We start from the raw sequence: 16,440 nt of genomic DNA on the forward strand, positions 1-16,440 counted from the left end.
CCCAGACGAAGCTGGCCGGGGGAAAAATTGGAAGACGAACAGAGCGGAAGGCACATACGTCGCTACCAACTCTGCCGCCGGTGTCGACAGTATAAACTGGACACACACGAGACCGGTCTGCATCTGCCACGGCAGGAGGATCAGATGGGACGGCTACATCTGCCTCTGCGGATGGTTCAGATGGGGCCTGAGCATCTCGCCACCCTTAGTCAAAATCGGGAGAAAATAGAGGGAAGAAGTATCACATGCAGCGCAGGTCTGGCAGTTACGAAGGCGCTTGCTGCCCTCACAGCAAGGCCAACCACGATCCGGACCGTGCACGCTGCAACTTCGTCATAGTCGGGTGCCGGGAGAGCAATGACTAAAGAAAATACATCGCATATCAGTGCGTTTCGTATCCGACCTTACCAGCATTAAGCTGATAAGAACAGATACTACACTTTGATCTTAGCCAAAAGGCCGAGAAGCGATAAGGAAAAACCGCAGTGGAAGGGCCTAAATGCTTGCAGCGTGTGCGCTCCACATGTGGGAGTGAAACATGGTGGTGCGGGCTGATATCGCAACAGGCGACCGTGGAAAACGTCGCAAAAGCAAGTGCCGGGAGGAAGGACAACTGAAGAGAGCACTCGTCAACAGCCTAGTTTTACCGTCCATGTCTACCAGTAAAGAGCGACTCCCATTTGAACGCCGCTAGCAGCCATGGCAGTGGAGAAGCCGTGAGGCCGCCCCACAGCAGCGCCAGGACGGCGCGAGCTACACCAGCGCGAGGCCGGCGCAAGCTACACCTAGCCGAGTGCTTACACCGTTCACCGCAGACTGCATATGTGTGTGTACGTGTGTACACACGTATTCTGCGTGCGTGCGGCGGCGGCGGCGGCGGCGACGACGACGACGTTCGCGAGGAGCTAAGGTTATAACTCCAAAAAATTTAATTGAAATTATCTGTGGCCGGGCCATAAGAGACGCCAAAGGAGCATCCGACGGCGCTGTTGTGTGCCCCCATAAATTACCAGCCTAGTGTAATGTGGCTGCAAGAGCGGTCCAGCTAAAAACAAAAAAAAAAAAAAAAAAAAATAAGATAATGTTAAATTAAAAGAAATCGCAGTGTGTAAGGAGCTAACTACTGGGCACATCGACAACTCCGACAAGTTTTGCTACCAGCAGAATATCTGATCTCTGCAGAATATTATCTCATTTCAAGCTGTGTTTTAATTAATTTTAGGTGGGCCGATCCCGGCGGTACTGCAATGCCGGGCCAACCCGCGACAGAGGTGGAGCAAGCCCCTAGCACTCCGTCATGAGCCAAAAATGAGTTTAATATTCTGGTCCTGCGATGCAGGACGTATCAGATATTAAGCTGATAAGAACAGATTTTTTTTTTTTTTTTTAGTCATTGAGAGAATTTTTGGAAGCGGGAAGGAACTTCTAGGAAGGTTGCTTCAGGAATATTCCGGGCCAGAGTACCAGTTTCGTGGTCGACGTCATCTGCCACCATCTACAGAGAGCCGTACCTCACTAGCTGGTACTGGGCCGGCGTCGTAACTAAGAATTATCTATAGATAATAGGAGATCTTGGGTTTACCCGGAGTGCAGTGGCGCACTCCGGCCAAGATGAGAAGGTCATAAGTCTGTATCAACCCCGGGCGGAGACCCAGACGAAGCTGGCCGGGGGAAAAATTGGAAGACGAACAGAGCGGAAGGCACATACGTCGCTACCAACTCTGCCGCCGGTGTCGACAGTATAAACTGGACACACACGAGACCGGTCTGCATCTGCCACGGCAGGAGGATCAGATGGGACGGCTACATCTGCCTCTGCGGATGGTTCAGATGGGGCCTGAGCATCTCGCCACCCTTAGTCAAAATCGGGAGAAAATAGAGGGAAGAAGTATCACATGCAGCGCAGGTCTGGCAGTTACGAAGGCGCTTGCTGCCCTCACAGCAAGGCCAACCACGATCCGGACCGTGCACGCTGCAACTTCGTCATAGTCGGGTGCCGGGAGAGCAATGACTAAAGAAAATACATCGCATATCAGTGCGTTTCGTATCCGACCTTACCAGCAGTAAGCTGATAAGAACAGATTTTTTTTAGTCATTGAGAGAATTTTTGGAAGCGGGAAGGAACTTCTAGGAAGGTTGCTTCAGGAATATTCCGGGCCACAGTACCAGTTTCGTGGTCGACGTCATCTGCCACCATCTACAGAGAGTCGTGCCTCACTAGCTGGCACTGGGCCGGCGTCGTAACTAAGAATTATCTATAGATAATAGGAGATCTTGGCAGCGCAGCGCAGCGCAGCGCAGCGCAGCGCAGCGCAGCGCAGGTCTGGCAGTTACGAAGGCGCTTGCTGCCCTCACAGCAAGGCCAACCACGATCCAGACCGTGCACGCCGCAACTTCGTCATAGTCGGGTGCCGGGAGAGCAATGACTAAAGAAAATACATCGCATATCAGTGCGTTTCGTATCCGACCTTACCAGCATTAAGCTGATAAGAACAGATACTACACTTTGATCTTAGCCAAAAGGCCGAGAAGCGATAAGGAAAAACCGCAGTGGAAGGGCCTAAATGCTTGCAGCGTGTGCGCTCCACATGTGGGAGTGAAACATGGTGGTGCGGGCTGATATCGCAACAGGCGACCGTGGAAAACGTCGCAAAAGCAAGTGCCGGGAGGAAGGACAACTGAAGAGAGCACTCGTCAACAGCCTAGTTTTACCGTCCATGTCTACCAGTAAAGAGCGACTCCCATTTGAACGCCGCTAGCAGCCATGGCAGTGGAGAAGCCGTGAGGCCGCCCCACAGCAGCGCCAGGACGGCGCGAGCTACACCAGCGCGAGGCCGGCGCAAGCTACACCTAGCCGAGTGCTTACACCGTTCACCGCAGACTGCATATGTGTGTGTGCGTGTGTACACACGTATTCTGCGTGCGTGCGGCGGCGGCGACGACGACGACGTTCGCGAGGAGCTAAGGTTATAACTCCAAAAAATTTAATTGAAATTATCTGTGGCCGGGCCATAAGAGACGCCAAAGGAGCATCCGACGGCGCTGTTGTGTGCCCCCATAAATTACCAGCCTAGTGTAATGTGGCTGCAAGAGCGGTCCGGCTAAAAACAAAAAAAAAAAAAAAATAAGATAATGTTAAATTAAAAGAAATCGCAGTGTGTAAGGAGCTAACTACTGGGCACATCGACAACTCCGACAAGTTTTGCTACCAGCAGAATATCTGATCTCTGCAGAATATTATCTCATTTCAAGCTGTGTTTTAATTAATTTTAGGTGGGCCGATCCCGGCGGTACTGCAATGCCGGGCCAACCCACGACAGAGGTGGAGCAAGCCCCTATCACTCCGTCATGAGCCAAAAATGAGTTTAATATTCTGGTCCTGCGATGCAGGACGTATCAGATATTAAGCTGATAAGAACAGATTTTTTTTTTTTTTTTTTTTTAGTCATTGAGAGAATTTTTGGAAGCGGGAAGGAACTTCTAGGAAGGTTGCTTCAGGAATATTCCGGGCCAGAGTACCAGTTTCGTGGTCGACGTCATCTGCCACCATCTACAGAGAGCCGTACCTCACTAGCTGGTACTGGGCCGGCGTCGTAACTAAGAATTATCTATAGATAATAGGAGATCTTGGATTTACCCGGAGTGCAGTGGCGCACTCCGGCCAAGATGAGAAGGTCATAAGTCTGTATCAACCCCGGGCGGAGACCCAGACGAAGCTGGCCGGGGGAAAAATTGGAAGACGAACAGAGCGGAAGGCACATACGTCGCTACCAACTCTGCCGCCGGTGTCGACAGTATAAACTGGACACACACGAGACCGGTCTGCATCTGCCACGGCAGGAGGATCAGATGGGACGGCTACATCTGCCTCTGCGGATGGTTCAGATGGGGCCTGAGCATCTCGCCACCCTTAGTCAAAATCGGGAGAAAATAGAGGGAAGAAGTATCACATGCAGCGCAGGTCTGGCAGTTACGAAGGCGCTTGCTGCCCTCACAGCAAGGCCAACCACGATCCGGACCGTGCACGCTGCAACTTCGTCATAGTCGGGTGCCGGGAGAGCAATGACTAAAGAAAATACATCGCATATCAGTGCGTTTCGTATCCGACCTTACCAGCATTAAGCTGATAAGAACAGATACTACACTTTGATCTTAGCCAAAAGGCCGAGAAGCGATAAGGAAAAACCGCAGTGGAAGGGCCTAAATGCTTGCAGCGTGTGCGCTCCACATGTGGGAGTGAAACATGGTGGTGCGGGCTGATATCGCAACAGGCGACCGTGGAAAACGTCGCAAAAGCAAGTGCCGGGAGGAAGGACAACTGAAGAGAGCACTCGTCAACAGCCTAGTTTTACCGTCCATGTCTACCAGTAAAGAGCGACTCCCATTTGAACGCCGCTAGCAGCCATGGCAGTGGAGAAGCCGTGAGGCCGCCCCACAGCAGCGCCAGGACGGCGCGAGCTACACCAGCGCGAGGCCGGCGCAAGCTACACCTAGCCGAGTGCTTACACCGTTCACCGCAGACTGCATATGTGTGTGTACGTGTGTACACACGTATTCTGCGTGCGTGCGGCGGCGGCGGCGGCGGCGACGACGACGACGTTCGCGAGGAGCTAAGGTTATAACTCCAAAAAATTTAATTGAAATTATCTGTGGCCGGGCCATAAGAGACGCCAAAGGAGCATCCGACGGCGCTGTTGTGTGCCCCCATAAATTACCAGCCTAGTGTAATGTGGCTGCAAGAGCGGTCCAGCTAAAAACAAAAAAAAAAAAAAAAAAAAATAAGATAATGTTAAATTAAAAGAAATCGCAGTGTGTAAGGAGCTAACTACTGGGCACATCGACAACTCCGACAAGTTTTGCTACCAGCAGAATATCTGATCTCTGCAGAATATTATCTCATTTCAAGCTGTGTTTTAATTAATTTTAGGTGGGCCGATCCCGGCGGTACTGCAATGCCGGGCCAACCCGCGACAGAGGTGGAGCAAGCCCCTAGCACTCCGTCATGAGCCAAAAATGAGTTTAATATTCTGGTCCTGCGATGCAGGACGTATCAGATATTAAGCTGATAAGAACAGATTTTTTTTTTTTTTTTTAGTCATTGAGAGAATTTTTGGAAGCGGGAAGGAACTTCTAGGAAGGTTGCTTCAGGAATATTCCGGGCCAGAGTACCAGTTTCGTGGTCGACGTCATCTGCCACCATCTACAGAGAGCCGTACCTCACTAGCTGGTACTGGGCCGGCGTCGTAACTAAGAATTATCTATAGATAATAGGAGATCTTGGGTTTACCCGGAGTGCAGTGGCGCACTCCGGCCAAGATGAGAAGGTCATAAGTCTGTATCAACCCCGGGCGGAGACCCAGACGAAGCTGGCCGGGGGAAAAATTGGAAGACGAACAGAGCGGAAGGCACATACGTCGCTACCAACTCTGCCGCCGGTGTCGACAGTATAAACTGGACACACACGAGACCGGTCTGCATCTGCCACGGCAGGAGGATCAGATGGGACGGCTACATCTGCCTCTGCGGATGGTTCAGATGGGGCCTGAGCATCTCGCCACCCTTAGTCAAAATCGGGAGAAAATAGAGGGAAGAAGTATCACATGCAGCGCAGGTCTGGCAGTTACGAAGGCGCTTGCTGCCCTCACAGCAAGGCCAACCACGATCCGGACCGTGCACGCTGCAACTTCGTCATAGTCGGGTGCCGGGAGAGCAATGACTAAAGAAAATACATCGCATATCAGTGCGTTTCGTATCCGACCTTACCAGCAGTAAGCTGATAAGAACAGATTTTTTTTAGTCATTGAGAGAATTTTTGGAAGCGGGAAGGAACTTCTAGGAAGGTTGCTTCAGGAATATTCCGGGCCACAGTACCAGTTTCGTGGTCGACGTCATCTGCCACCATCTACAGAGAGTCGTGCCTCACTAGCTGGCACTGGGCCGGCGTCGTAACTAAGAATTATCTATAGATAATAGGAGATCTTGGCAGCGCAGCGCAGCGCAGCGCAGCGCAGCGCAGCGCAGCGCAGGTCTGGCAGTTACGAAGGCGCTTGCTGCCCTCACAGCAAGGCCAACCACGATCCAGACCGTGCACGCCGCAACTTCGTCATAGTCGGGTGCCGGGAGAGCAATGACTAAAGAAAATACATCGCATATCAGTGCGTTTCGTATCCGACCTTACCAGCATTAAGCTGATAAGAACAGATACTACACTTTGATCTTAGCCAAAAGGCCGAGAAGCGATAAGGAAAAACCGCAGTGGAAGGGCCTAAATGCTTGCAGCGTGTGCGCTCCACATGTGGGAGTGAAACATGGTGGTGCGGGCTGATATCGCAACAGGCGACCGTGGAAAACGTCGCAAAAGCAAGTGCCGGGAGGAAGGACAACTGAAGAGAGCACTCGTCAACAGCCTAGTTTTACCGTCCATGTCTACCAGTAAAGAGCGACTCCCATTTGAACGCCGCTAGCAGCCATGGCAGTGGAGAAGCCGTGAGGCCGCCCCACAGCAGCGCCAGGACGGCGCGAGCTACACCAGCGCGAGGCCGGCGCAAGCTACACCTAGCCGAGTGCTTACACCGTTCACCGCAGACTGCATATGTGTGTGTGCGTGTGTACACACGTATTCTGCGTGCGTGCGGCGGCGGCGACGACGACGACGTTCGCGAGGAGCTAAGGTTATAACTCCAAAAAATTTAATTGAAATTATCTGTGGCCGGGCCATAAGAGACGCCAAAGGAGCATCCGACGGCGCTGTTGTGTGCCCCCATAAATTACCAGCCTAGTGTAATGTGGCTGCAAGAGCGGTCCGGCTAAAAACAAAAAAAAAAAAAAATAAGATAATGTTAAATTAAAAGAAATCGCTGTGTGTAAGGAGCTAACTACTGGGCACATCGACAACTCCGACAAGTTTTGCTACCAGCAGAATATCTGATCTCTGCAGAATATTATCTCATTTCAAGCTGTGTTTTAATTAATTTTAGGTGGGCCGATCCCGGCGGTACTGCAATGCCGGGCCAACCCGCGACAGAGGTGGAGCAAGCCCCTATCACTCCGTCATGAGCCAAAAATGAGTTTAATATTCTGGTCCTGCGATGCAGGACGTATCAGATATTAAGCTGATAAGAACAGATTTTTTTTTTTTTTTAGTCATTGAGAGAATTTTTGGAAGCGGGAAGGAACTTCTAGGAAGGTTGCTTCAGGAATATTCCGGGCCAGAGTACCAGTTTCGTGGTCGACGTCATCTGCCACCATCTACAGAGAGCCGTACCTCACTAGCTGGTACTGGGCCGGCGTCGTAACTAAGAATTATCTATAGATAATAGGAGATCTTGGGTTTACCCGGAGTGCAGTGGCGCACTCCGGCCAAGATGAGAAGGTCATAAGTCTGTATCAACCCCGGGCGGAGACCCAGACGAAGCTGGCCGGGGGAAAAATTGGAAGACGAACAGAGCGGAAGGCACATACGTCGCTACCAACTCTGCCGCCGGTGTCGACAGTATAAACTGGACACACACGAGACCGGTCTGCATCTGCCACGGCAGGAGGATCAGATGGGACGGCTACATCTGCCTCTGCGGATGGTTCAGATGGGGCCTGAGCATCTCGCCACCCTTAGTCAAAATCGGGAGAAAATAGAGGGAAGAAGTATCACATGCAGCGCAGGTCTGGCAGTTACGAAGGCGCTTGCTGCCCTCACAGCAAGGCCAACCACGATCCGGACCGTGCACGCTGCAACTTCGTCATAGTCGGGTGCCGGGAGAGCAATGACTAAAGAAAATACATCGCATATCAGTGCGTTTCGTATCCGACCTTACCAGCATTAAGCTGATAAGAACAGATTTTTTTTAGTCATTGAGAGAATTTTTGGAAGCGGGAAGGAACTTCTAGGAAGGTTGCTTCAGGAATATTCCGGGCCACAGTACCAGTTTCGTGGTCGACGTCATCTGCCACCATCTACAGAGAGTCGTGCCTCACTAGCTGGCACTGGGCCGGCGTCGTAACTAAGAATTATCTATAGATAATAGGAGATCTTGGCAGCGCAGCGCAGCGCAGCGCAGGTCTGGCAGTTACGAAGGCGCTTGCTGCCCTCACAGCAAGGCCAACCACGATCCAGACCGTGCACGCCGCAACTTCGTCATAGTCGGGTGCCGGGAGAGCAATGACTAAAGAAAATACATCGCATATCAGTGCGTTTCGTATCCGACCTTACCAGCATTAAGCTGATAAGAACAGATACTACACTTTGATCTTAGCCAAAAGGCCGAGAAGCGATAAGGAAAAACCGCAGTGGAAGGGCCTAAATGCTTGCAGCGTGTGCGCTCCACATGTGGGAGTGAAACATGGTGGTGCGGGCTGATATCGCAACAGGCGACCGTGGAAAACGTCGCAAAAGCAAGTGCCGGGAGGAAGGACAACTGAAGAGAGCACTCGTCAACAGCCTAGTTTTACCGTCCATGTCTACCAGTAAAGAGCGACTCCCATTTGAACGCCGCTAGCAGCCATGGCAGTGGAGAAGCCGTGAGGCCGCCCCACAGCAGCGCCAGGACGGCGCGAGCTACACCAGCGCGAGGCCGGCGCAAGCTACACCTAGCCGAGTGCTTACACCGTTCACCGCAGACTGCATATGTGTGTGTGCGTGTGTACACACGTATTCTGCGTGCGTGCGGCGGCGGCGGCGACGACGACGACGTTCGCGAGGAGCTAAGGTTATAACTCCAAAAAATTTAATTGAAATTATCTGTGGCCGGGCCATAAGAGACGCCAAAGGAGCATCCGACGGCGCTGTTGTGTGCCCCCATAAATTACCAGCCTAGTGTAATGTGGCTGCAAGAGCGGTCCGGCTAAAAACAAAAAAAAAAAATAAGATAATGTTAAATTAAAAGAAATCGCAGTGTGTAAGGAGCTAACTACTGGGCACATCGACAACTCCGACAAGTTTTGCTACCAGCAGAATATCTGATCTCTGCAGAATATTATCTCATTTCAAGCTGTGTTTTAATTAATTTTAGGTGGGCCGATCCCGGCGGTACTGCAATGCCGGGCCAACCCGCGACAGAGGTGGAGCAAGCCCCTATCACTCCGTCATGAGCCAAAAATGAGTTTAATATTCTGGTCCTGCGATGCAGGACGTATCAGATATTAAGCTGATAAGAACAGTTTTTTTTTTTTTTTTTAGTCATTGAGAGAATTTTTGGAAGCGGGAAGGAACTTCTAGGAAGGTTGCTTCAGGAATATTCCGGGCCAGAGTACCAGTTTCGTGGTCGACGTCATCTGCCACCATCTACAGAGAGCCGTACCTCACTAGCTGGTACTGGGCCGGCGTCGTAACTAAGAATTATCTATAGATAATAGGAGATCTTGGGTTTACCCGGAGTGCAGTGGCGCACTCCGGCCAAGATGAGAAGGTCATAAGTCTGTATCAACCCCGGGCGGAGACCCAGACGAAGCTGGCCGGGGGAAAAATTGGAAGACGAACAGAGCGGAAGGCACATACGTCGCTACCAACTCTGCCGCCGGTGTCGACAGTATAAACTGGACACACACGAGACCGGTCTGCATCTGCCACGGCAGGAGGATCAGATGGGACGGCTACATCTGCCTCTGCGGATGGTTCAGATGGGGCCTGAGCATCTCGCCACCCTTAGTCAAAATCGGGAGAAAATAGAGGGAAGAAGTATCACATGCAGCGCAGGTCTGGCAGTTACGAAGGCGCTTGCTGCCCTCACAGCAAGGCCAACCACGATCCGGACCGTGCACGCTGCAACTTCGTCATAGTCGGGTGCCGGGAGAGCAATGACTAAAGAAAATACATCGCATATCAGTGCGTTTCGTATCCGACCTTACCAGCATTAAGCTGATAAGAACAGATTTTATTTTGCGAGATAATTCTTAGTTACATTTATAAGAAGTATAATTTTAAGAAAAATATTGTTTTAAGTTATACAATTCTAACTTTACAATTTTATGTGGTGGTTAGGTGTATATACATAGTCGGGTCTACCCGAGACTTAAGTATTTCATTCATTAAATATTTCAAAGTTTGGGATAAGCCCATTCCTTAATTATTGCATGAGTAGCCTAAATAACTCAATAAATGAAACTTAAAAATTCCAAGTTATATTTTTAATATCCGCGTTAAGCGCGGGAACCTAATTATTTCACCTTATATTGTAGTTCCACGTTAAGCGCGGTCATCTTAATTATTTTAATGTCTTAAATATTCCATTTGTGTCATAGGGTGTGGGTGTTAGGTGGCTGTGGCTACCACGTCGCCCTGACCGCCATTTTGCGCAAGGCAATATGGCGGCCAGTGGCCCGCGGACACCGCACGCAGGCGGGCCGCTGGGCCAGGCTTCGTCCCTCGGGCCGCCATGCGGCAGCCGTCAGCGGGGCGTCGCGGCTAGTGGGGCGTCGCGTCTCGTGGTCTGGAGGCGGAGTCTGCAGTTGAAATGGCCGGGCGGTAAACACACGAGCTGCGCCGCCTCGCGCCGCACCGTCCGAGGCGGGGGCCATGTTCGGCGGCCACCAGGGGCGGAGGGGCGCAGGGCAGCACAGCGCGCACTGTACCGACTCGGCACCGTCGCGGTGCCTCCCTCAGGTCGTCCAGGGATCGATGCCGGTGACTGCAGTCTCGACGTTCTCGCAGACTGACGCCAGAGCGTGCCACAGCCTAGGGGGGGAGCACATACTGGCGGTGGCCAGTGATGTGCTCGATGTAAATATCGCGGGACCACTTGATGGTGTCGGACACCATCAGCCGCCGCATTAGCTGGCAGTAGCGGCTAGCGATGCCTAGGTGCCGAAGCACTGCATCGTTCCGGCGGTCCCACGCCCCCAGGCTGCCAACCACCAGGGCTTCGACTATGACAGCATAGCCGCGAGCGGCCAGCCCGCGGGCAACGTCGGCATATTTAATTTGTTTTAGTTGCCGAGCGTTGTCCAGCGCAATCCGCCTGTTTTCGAAGGGGATTGTCACGTCGACGATAGTGACACTCCGTTTCTCCTCGTCGGTGACAACGAGGTCGGGACGCAGTCCGCTGTTGTCCCCCAGCACCGTCTGGTTGATTCTCACGCTGGGGGCAGCGGCGTTTCCTCTTCTGGGGCGCCCGGCAACGGCTGTTGCGAGGCGCGTGAGGACTGCGTTGTGTCGCAGCTGGCTGGCAGCTGAGTGCACCATGCACGAGTTGATAACGTGCGGGAGCATCTCACTGTTATGACCACAGCGGCGGCAGGCTTTGCTGTCGCTGTTTCGTCCACCGAAGCGGCGGCAGCCGTTCAGTGGGACGACACCGAGCCTGGCGCGGTGGATGAAGCGCCAGTCTGCAAAGCGGGTGTATTTGCCGCCTGCCATGAAGTGATTGGACGCCGTTGATTCCCTGGTGCACTCAAACACCTTTCCCTGGTCAGGTTTACTGAGTAAGAGGCGGCGCAGGCAGCGTCTCACACACTCTCGTAGTGTCTGCGTGAGCAGCCGCTTCGCGTCGCCTCCCACCCGGACACGCTCGGCGTCAGCGCCGAATGTGTGTCCCACGCCGTCATCTTCGAGTTGCGGTCCCTCGCCGTCATCTCCGAGTTGCCGTGCTGCCGTCCCGCGGTCCCGCGCTGCTCCGCCATGTTCCCCGAGAGGCACCGCCATGCCTGCCGCGCCGCGAGGTTCCGCCATGCTGGCCGTGCCGCGAGGCTCCGCCCCGCCGCCCGCGCCGGCAGGCTCCGCCCCGCCCGCAGCCGGCTGCGTTCCCCCGCCGATGACGCCGTGTTCCGCGATGGCGGGCTGGCCGCAGACCTCCACCTGCAACTCAGACAGCTCATTACTCCAGCGCCAGGTAACACCACGTGGCGCTAGGCGCCTTGTGGCGTTCCTGACGCGCGTCCACAGCGACTGGATGTCGCCCCCGTCGCGTGCGAACTCGCCCTCGACGACGCCGCTCAGGTAGGTGGCCAGGTCCGTTCGACTCGGCTCCCTCCCCAGGCGACGGCGCACCGCCGTAGTTAATGTGGCCCAGGCGATGTCGCGGACGGCGGCGTCGCTGCAGTACAGCATCCGGAAGCCGTGGGCGATGGTGGAGATGTCCGCAGAGTCCGAAAGCGGCGTCAGGCCGCATCCTCCCTCTCCCAGCACGAGGTACAGCTGTTCAGTCGAGGCGCGCTGTGGGAGGAAGAGCCATGATTTAACCGCCGCTTTGACTGCTTTGTCCAGTGCAGACAGCGGTCCTTTGCGCACCGCTCCGCCCCGCATGACAAAGTCAAGCCTGGGGAGGAGGAAGACACGCACGGCGTCAATTTTCTGCCAAGGAGCCAGCAGGGAAGCATCCAGGCGCTCCAAGTCACGCCGAATCGCAGCGATCGCATCCGTTGGCGTCTGCGAAACTTTGTACCCAGTGGGGACGCCAAGGTGGAGGTAGGCGTCGCCCTCACCAAGTACGGCCGGTTCTCCCCCTTGCAGGGTGAATACGGAGACCAATGTCTCGCGGCGGCGGATGTGAAGCGTAGCGCACTTCGACGGCTTGAAGGTGAGCCCGGCCCACGTCGCCGCCTCTTCCACAACACTGAGCAGTGTCTGCATCGCCTCTGAATCCCGCGCAAGAAGCACGATATCGTCCGCATACGCCAGTGCACTCACACTGACGCCGCAAAGCGGAATGCCACACTCATTTTTGAGTGCGGTTGCGGCGCGAAGTATCGGCTCGAGCGCGAGATTAAAGACGATGGGTGACAGTGGGCAGCCCTGCTTGACCCCCGCCTGGATCTCTATCTCCTCCGTTAGCCCGCCAGATGTACGGACACGGGTGGAGCAACCATTGTACATATCAACAATTAGGTGATGCAATTGCTCTGGTAGTCCCATCCTGCCCAGTACTCCAAGGAGGTGGGCGTGAGGCACTGAGCCAAAAGCATTCGCTAGATCAAGCCAAGCAAAGCATGCTTGGCCTGCCCTGCGCCTTGCATCATCAATTGCTGTCTGCACAATAAAGTTGTGCTCGAAGCAGCCTTCAAACGTGCGGAAACCCTTTTGTTCTGGGGAGAGCAGGCTCAAACGCTCTGCCCAGAGGGTTGTGCGGTCCGCCACGATTGCAGCAAAGAGCTTGGAGATGGTGGAGCTCAATGCTAGAGGCCGCCAGTTCGTCACGTCCGAGACGTCCCCTTTCTTGTGGATGAGGACGGTAGTGGATACTTTCCACTGCACCGGAATCTTCCGCTCCTCCCAGCAGCGCGAGAAGATCCTAGCTAGCACGTGGCAGCCAGGGTCCTCACGCCGCAGGTCGGAGTAGGTGACTCCGTCTGCCCCTGGAGCAGTATTGCTCGCCTTTCGGAGCCGCCGTTCCACCTCTGTTGCGGTGATCGGCGTCAGCACCTCCTCGCTGACGTTGGGAGGCGTGGTGGCGGCAAACTCTGGGACAGCAGCTGGTGCATCTGTAACAAAAAAGTTCGTCTTAGTATATGTTCTTTTAAAATGCTCCGTGAGCACATTGCCATCGATTTGGCAGTACGGTGACGTCTCGCCGAGGACGCGCTGCATCGCTTTGCGCCGGTCCGCGCGGTACAACCTCTGAATTTCAGATGCTGCATACGCGTCATACCGATGTTCAGCGGTCGCCGCGCGCCGTGCGCCACGTCCGCCGTCCCGTCTACCGTGGCCGTGTGCGGGGGCAGGGGGAAGGGGATTGGCAGCAGCGCCGGTGCGGCCCTGGCCGCGATGCGCTGCTGGTGGTTGTCCGTCCTGTTGACCTCCGGCCGCTCGTCGTTGCGGCTTCGTCTCGGCGATCTCGGAGATGAACTTCTCGATGACCTTGACGAAGGCGTCCCATGGTTGGTCGCGGACGCTCTCCAGGGCCGACAGCCAGTGCCGCTGCCTCTCCGTTAGCCGAGTATCGGCCGGGGGAGGGGGGGGGCGGAGCTGCCTCAGGTGCGCCCTGTGGGGAAGGTGCAGGAGGGATTGTCAGGTTCGGTGTGGGACGGGCGTTCTGCGCTGGCTGGCTGGAATTCGGACGGTGACGGTTGGAGCGTCTTCGCCGTCTCCTCTTGTTGCTGCCCGGTCTCTGGGATGCAGCTACAGTGTCTTCCTCCCTGCCGCGCCGCTCCGTCGTCTGCGTCGGTGTTGTGCCGCTAGCAGGTAGCGCAGTAGCGGCGGTGGCGGCCGGTGCGTCTCCAGGTGTAGCTCGCGCCGGCATGGCGATGGAGTCAGGCTCGTCGCGGCTGTTGGTCGCCGCACCGCTAACAGATGGCCCGGCGGTCGCTCGCGCCGCGCTGCCGGCGCGAGGTACACGAGGTGCAGCTCGCGCCGGCTAGGCGCTCGGGTCGGGCGCACCGTGGCTACCGGTCATCGCGCCGCCAACAGATGGCCCGGCGGTCGCTCGCGGCACGCCGCCGGCGCGGGGCGTACGGGGTGTAGTTCGCGCCGGCCGCCCGGGCGCATTGCCCCGCGCCGGGCTGTCGATACGCCGACTGGGTGTAGCTCGCGCCGGCCTCGCACTCGAGTCGGGCGCACCGTGGCTGTTGGTTACCGCGCCGCCAACAGATGGCCCGGCGGTCGCCCGCGCCGCGCCGCCGGCGCGAGATACACGAGGTGTAGCTCGCGCCGGCCGCCCAGACGCATTGGCTCGCGCCTGGCCACCGTTGTGCGGACTAGGCGGTATGATGCGCCGACGATTCGGAGGCGGTGGTCTGCGTCCTGCTGCACGCCGTTTGTCCCTCCGGGGGGTGACTATGTGCCACTCGGAATCTGTAACATCTGTTTTGTTATTGACATTCCCTGCCTGAGCGGAAACGGAGCGGCTGGGGCCACTCGACGTAACCGTCGGCAGGGCAGCAGGGGTACGCGTGAACGTCTGTGACGCACAAGCGTCCCACCGTCCGGTCCACCTGCCTTGCTCGTGGCCTTTGGTGTATCATTCAGCGGCGCGGAGGCGCCGTGAATGATCGCACTTTCGGTCGCGGCGAGCGAGGCAGCCTGCCTGTCACTGTCCGCCCGTCTCGCAGAGCCACCTATCAGCGGCGTAGCGAAAGCAGGCGGCAGCCCCAGGCCGGTACCCATGCTCTCGACAGGTGGTGGGCGGGGGGCGCCTGCCACAGCGGGGCGACGTGGCCAGCGTACACCACTGGGAGCAGAGGCCGCCGCTTTTACCGGACTCCGCCCCGCTGGCCGGAGCGACGCGTTCGGCAGCAGGCTGCCTACACCTCCCGAACTTGCGCTCGGCACTCGTGGCGACACGGCCGACGTCGCAGAGCGTATCGGCAGGGGATGCCAGACCTCCTCGGCGTGCGCACACACGGTTCGCACGACGCGGGGGCAGCAACCGCCGCCGTCCTGGGCGTCGCAGTCGTCTGCACACTCACACATGGCGAGGGCAGAGCGGCCTGTGAGCCCACCACGCTGCTGCGGGTCAGGACGGCCGCGTACGTTAACTCTAAGCCCAGCCGGTCTGTCCTACTAGCTTCGGGGACCGGACTGGACTGTGGCCATAGCCCCTTTCTAATATCTAAGGCTAGGCGGCATGTGGTACTATCTTCCCGGGCCGCTGTCGCCTGTGGCTTTCGCCCAGCACTAACTAAGGACGAGGGGCCTGTCCTACTAGCTTCGGGGGCCCCCGCCTGTGACCTCCCGCCGGCTGACTTCTCTGAGTGCCCCAGAGCGCCAGACACGGCATCGTGTCCCATACTCAACCTTCCCTGGCCAGGGTGGCCAGGGGTGGCGGATACTGCATTGCAGATCCGCAGATGTGCACGCAGCGTCTTCAGCCGCGCATCTCGGCGGCCGCAGTGGCCACACTCGAAGACGGGAGTCGTCCTCGGGTCGTGCAGCTTCCGGTTGTGGCGGAGAAGGTTCGAATGATCCTTGTACTCGCCAAAGGTCGCTCTTCCGGCCGCTTTGTTGATGAAGCAAATCCGGCAGCGGAAGACGTCCGCCGGCAGTGTCACAACAAGCTCCATCGTTTAGGTCGTGGACCTGAAACAGAAAATAGAGCCGACCGCTTCTCGGTGCATTATTCAGTCCAAATTAGCCCATATTAAGCTGATAAGAACAGATACTACACTTTGATCTTAGCCAAAAGGCCGAGAAGCGATAAGGAAAAACCGCAGTGGAAGGGCCTAAATGCTTGCAGCGTGTGCGCTCCACATGTGGGAGTGAAACATGGTGGTGCGGGCTGATATCGCAACAGGCGACCGTGGAAAACGTCGCAAAAGCAAGTGCCGGGAGGAAGGACAACTGAAGAGAGCACTCGTGAACAGCCTAGTTTTACCGTCCATGTCTAAGAGTAAAGAGCGACTCCCATTTGAACGCCGCTAGCAGCCAGGGCAGTGGAGAAGCCGTGAGGACGCCCCACAGCAGCGCCAGGACGGCGAGAGCTACACCGGCGAGAGGCCGCCGCAAGCTGCACCTAGCCGAGTGGGTTACACCATCCACCACGAACTGCATATGTGTGTGTGCGTGTGTGTGTGTGTGTA

At 55.8% G+C, this 16,440-nt stretch overlaps 5 non-coding genes and 6 pseudogenes across 5 annotated transcripts; all 11 read right to left on the bottom strand.

The window, feature by feature from the left end:
- Positions 1-356: 356 nt before the first annotated feature.
- On the bottom strand, positions 357-471 carry LOC126285646 (U2 spliceosomal RNA; annotated as a pseudogene).
- A 746-nt stretch (positions 472-1,217) lies between these two features.
- LOC126285333 (U2 spliceosomal RNA) lies at positions 1,218-1,407 on the bottom strand. The gene has a single exon (XR_007551621.1). It is a non-coding gene; the product is annotated as a U2 spliceosomal RNA (small nuclear RNA).
- A 1,014-nt stretch (positions 1,408-2,421) lies between these two features.
- Positions 2,422-2,536, bottom strand: LOC126285845 (U2 spliceosomal RNA; annotated as a pseudogene).
- Positions 2,537-3,268: 732 nt separating this feature from the next.
- Positions 3,269-3,462, bottom strand: LOC126285402 (U2 spliceosomal RNA). The gene has a single exon (XR_007551641.1). It is a non-coding gene; the product is annotated as a U2 spliceosomal RNA (small nuclear RNA).
- Positions 3,463-4,061: 599 nt separating this feature from the next.
- Positions 4,062-4,176, bottom strand: LOC126285657 (U2 spliceosomal RNA; annotated as a pseudogene).
- A 746-nt stretch (positions 4,177-4,922) lies between these two features.
- On the bottom strand, positions 4,923-5,112 carry LOC126285339 (U2 spliceosomal RNA). Its single transcript, XR_007551624.1, has one exon. It is a non-coding gene; the product is annotated as a U2 spliceosomal RNA (small nuclear RNA).
- A 1,014-nt stretch (positions 5,113-6,126) lies between these two features.
- LOC126285856 (U2 spliceosomal RNA) lies at positions 6,127-6,241 on the bottom strand (annotated as a pseudogene).
- Positions 6,242-6,972: 731 nt separating this feature from the next.
- On the bottom strand, positions 6,973-7,160 carry LOC126285322 (U2 spliceosomal RNA). The gene has a single exon (XR_007551617.1). It is a non-coding gene; the product is annotated as a U2 spliceosomal RNA (small nuclear RNA).
- A 994-nt stretch (positions 7,161-8,154) lies between these two features.
- Positions 8,155-8,269, bottom strand: LOC126285867 (U2 spliceosomal RNA; annotated as a pseudogene).
- Positions 8,270-9,000: 731 nt separating this feature from the next.
- On the bottom strand, positions 9,001-9,189 carry LOC126285406 (U2 spliceosomal RNA). The gene has a single exon (XR_007551642.1). It is a non-coding gene; the product is annotated as a U2 spliceosomal RNA (small nuclear RNA).
- Positions 9,190-15,926: 6,737 nt separating this feature from the next.
- LOC126286088 (U2 spliceosomal RNA) lies at positions 15,927-16,059 on the bottom strand (annotated as a pseudogene).
- Positions 16,060-16,440: the final 381 nt, after the last annotated feature.

The sequence above is a fragment of the Schistocerca gregaria genome, chromosome 1, assembly GCF_023897955.1.
Source record: "Schistocerca gregaria isolate iqSchGreg1 chromosome 1, iqSchGreg1.2, whole genome shotgun sequence".
Lineage (NCBI taxonomy): Eukaryota > Metazoa > Arthropoda > Insecta > Orthoptera > Acrididae > Schistocerca > Schistocerca gregaria.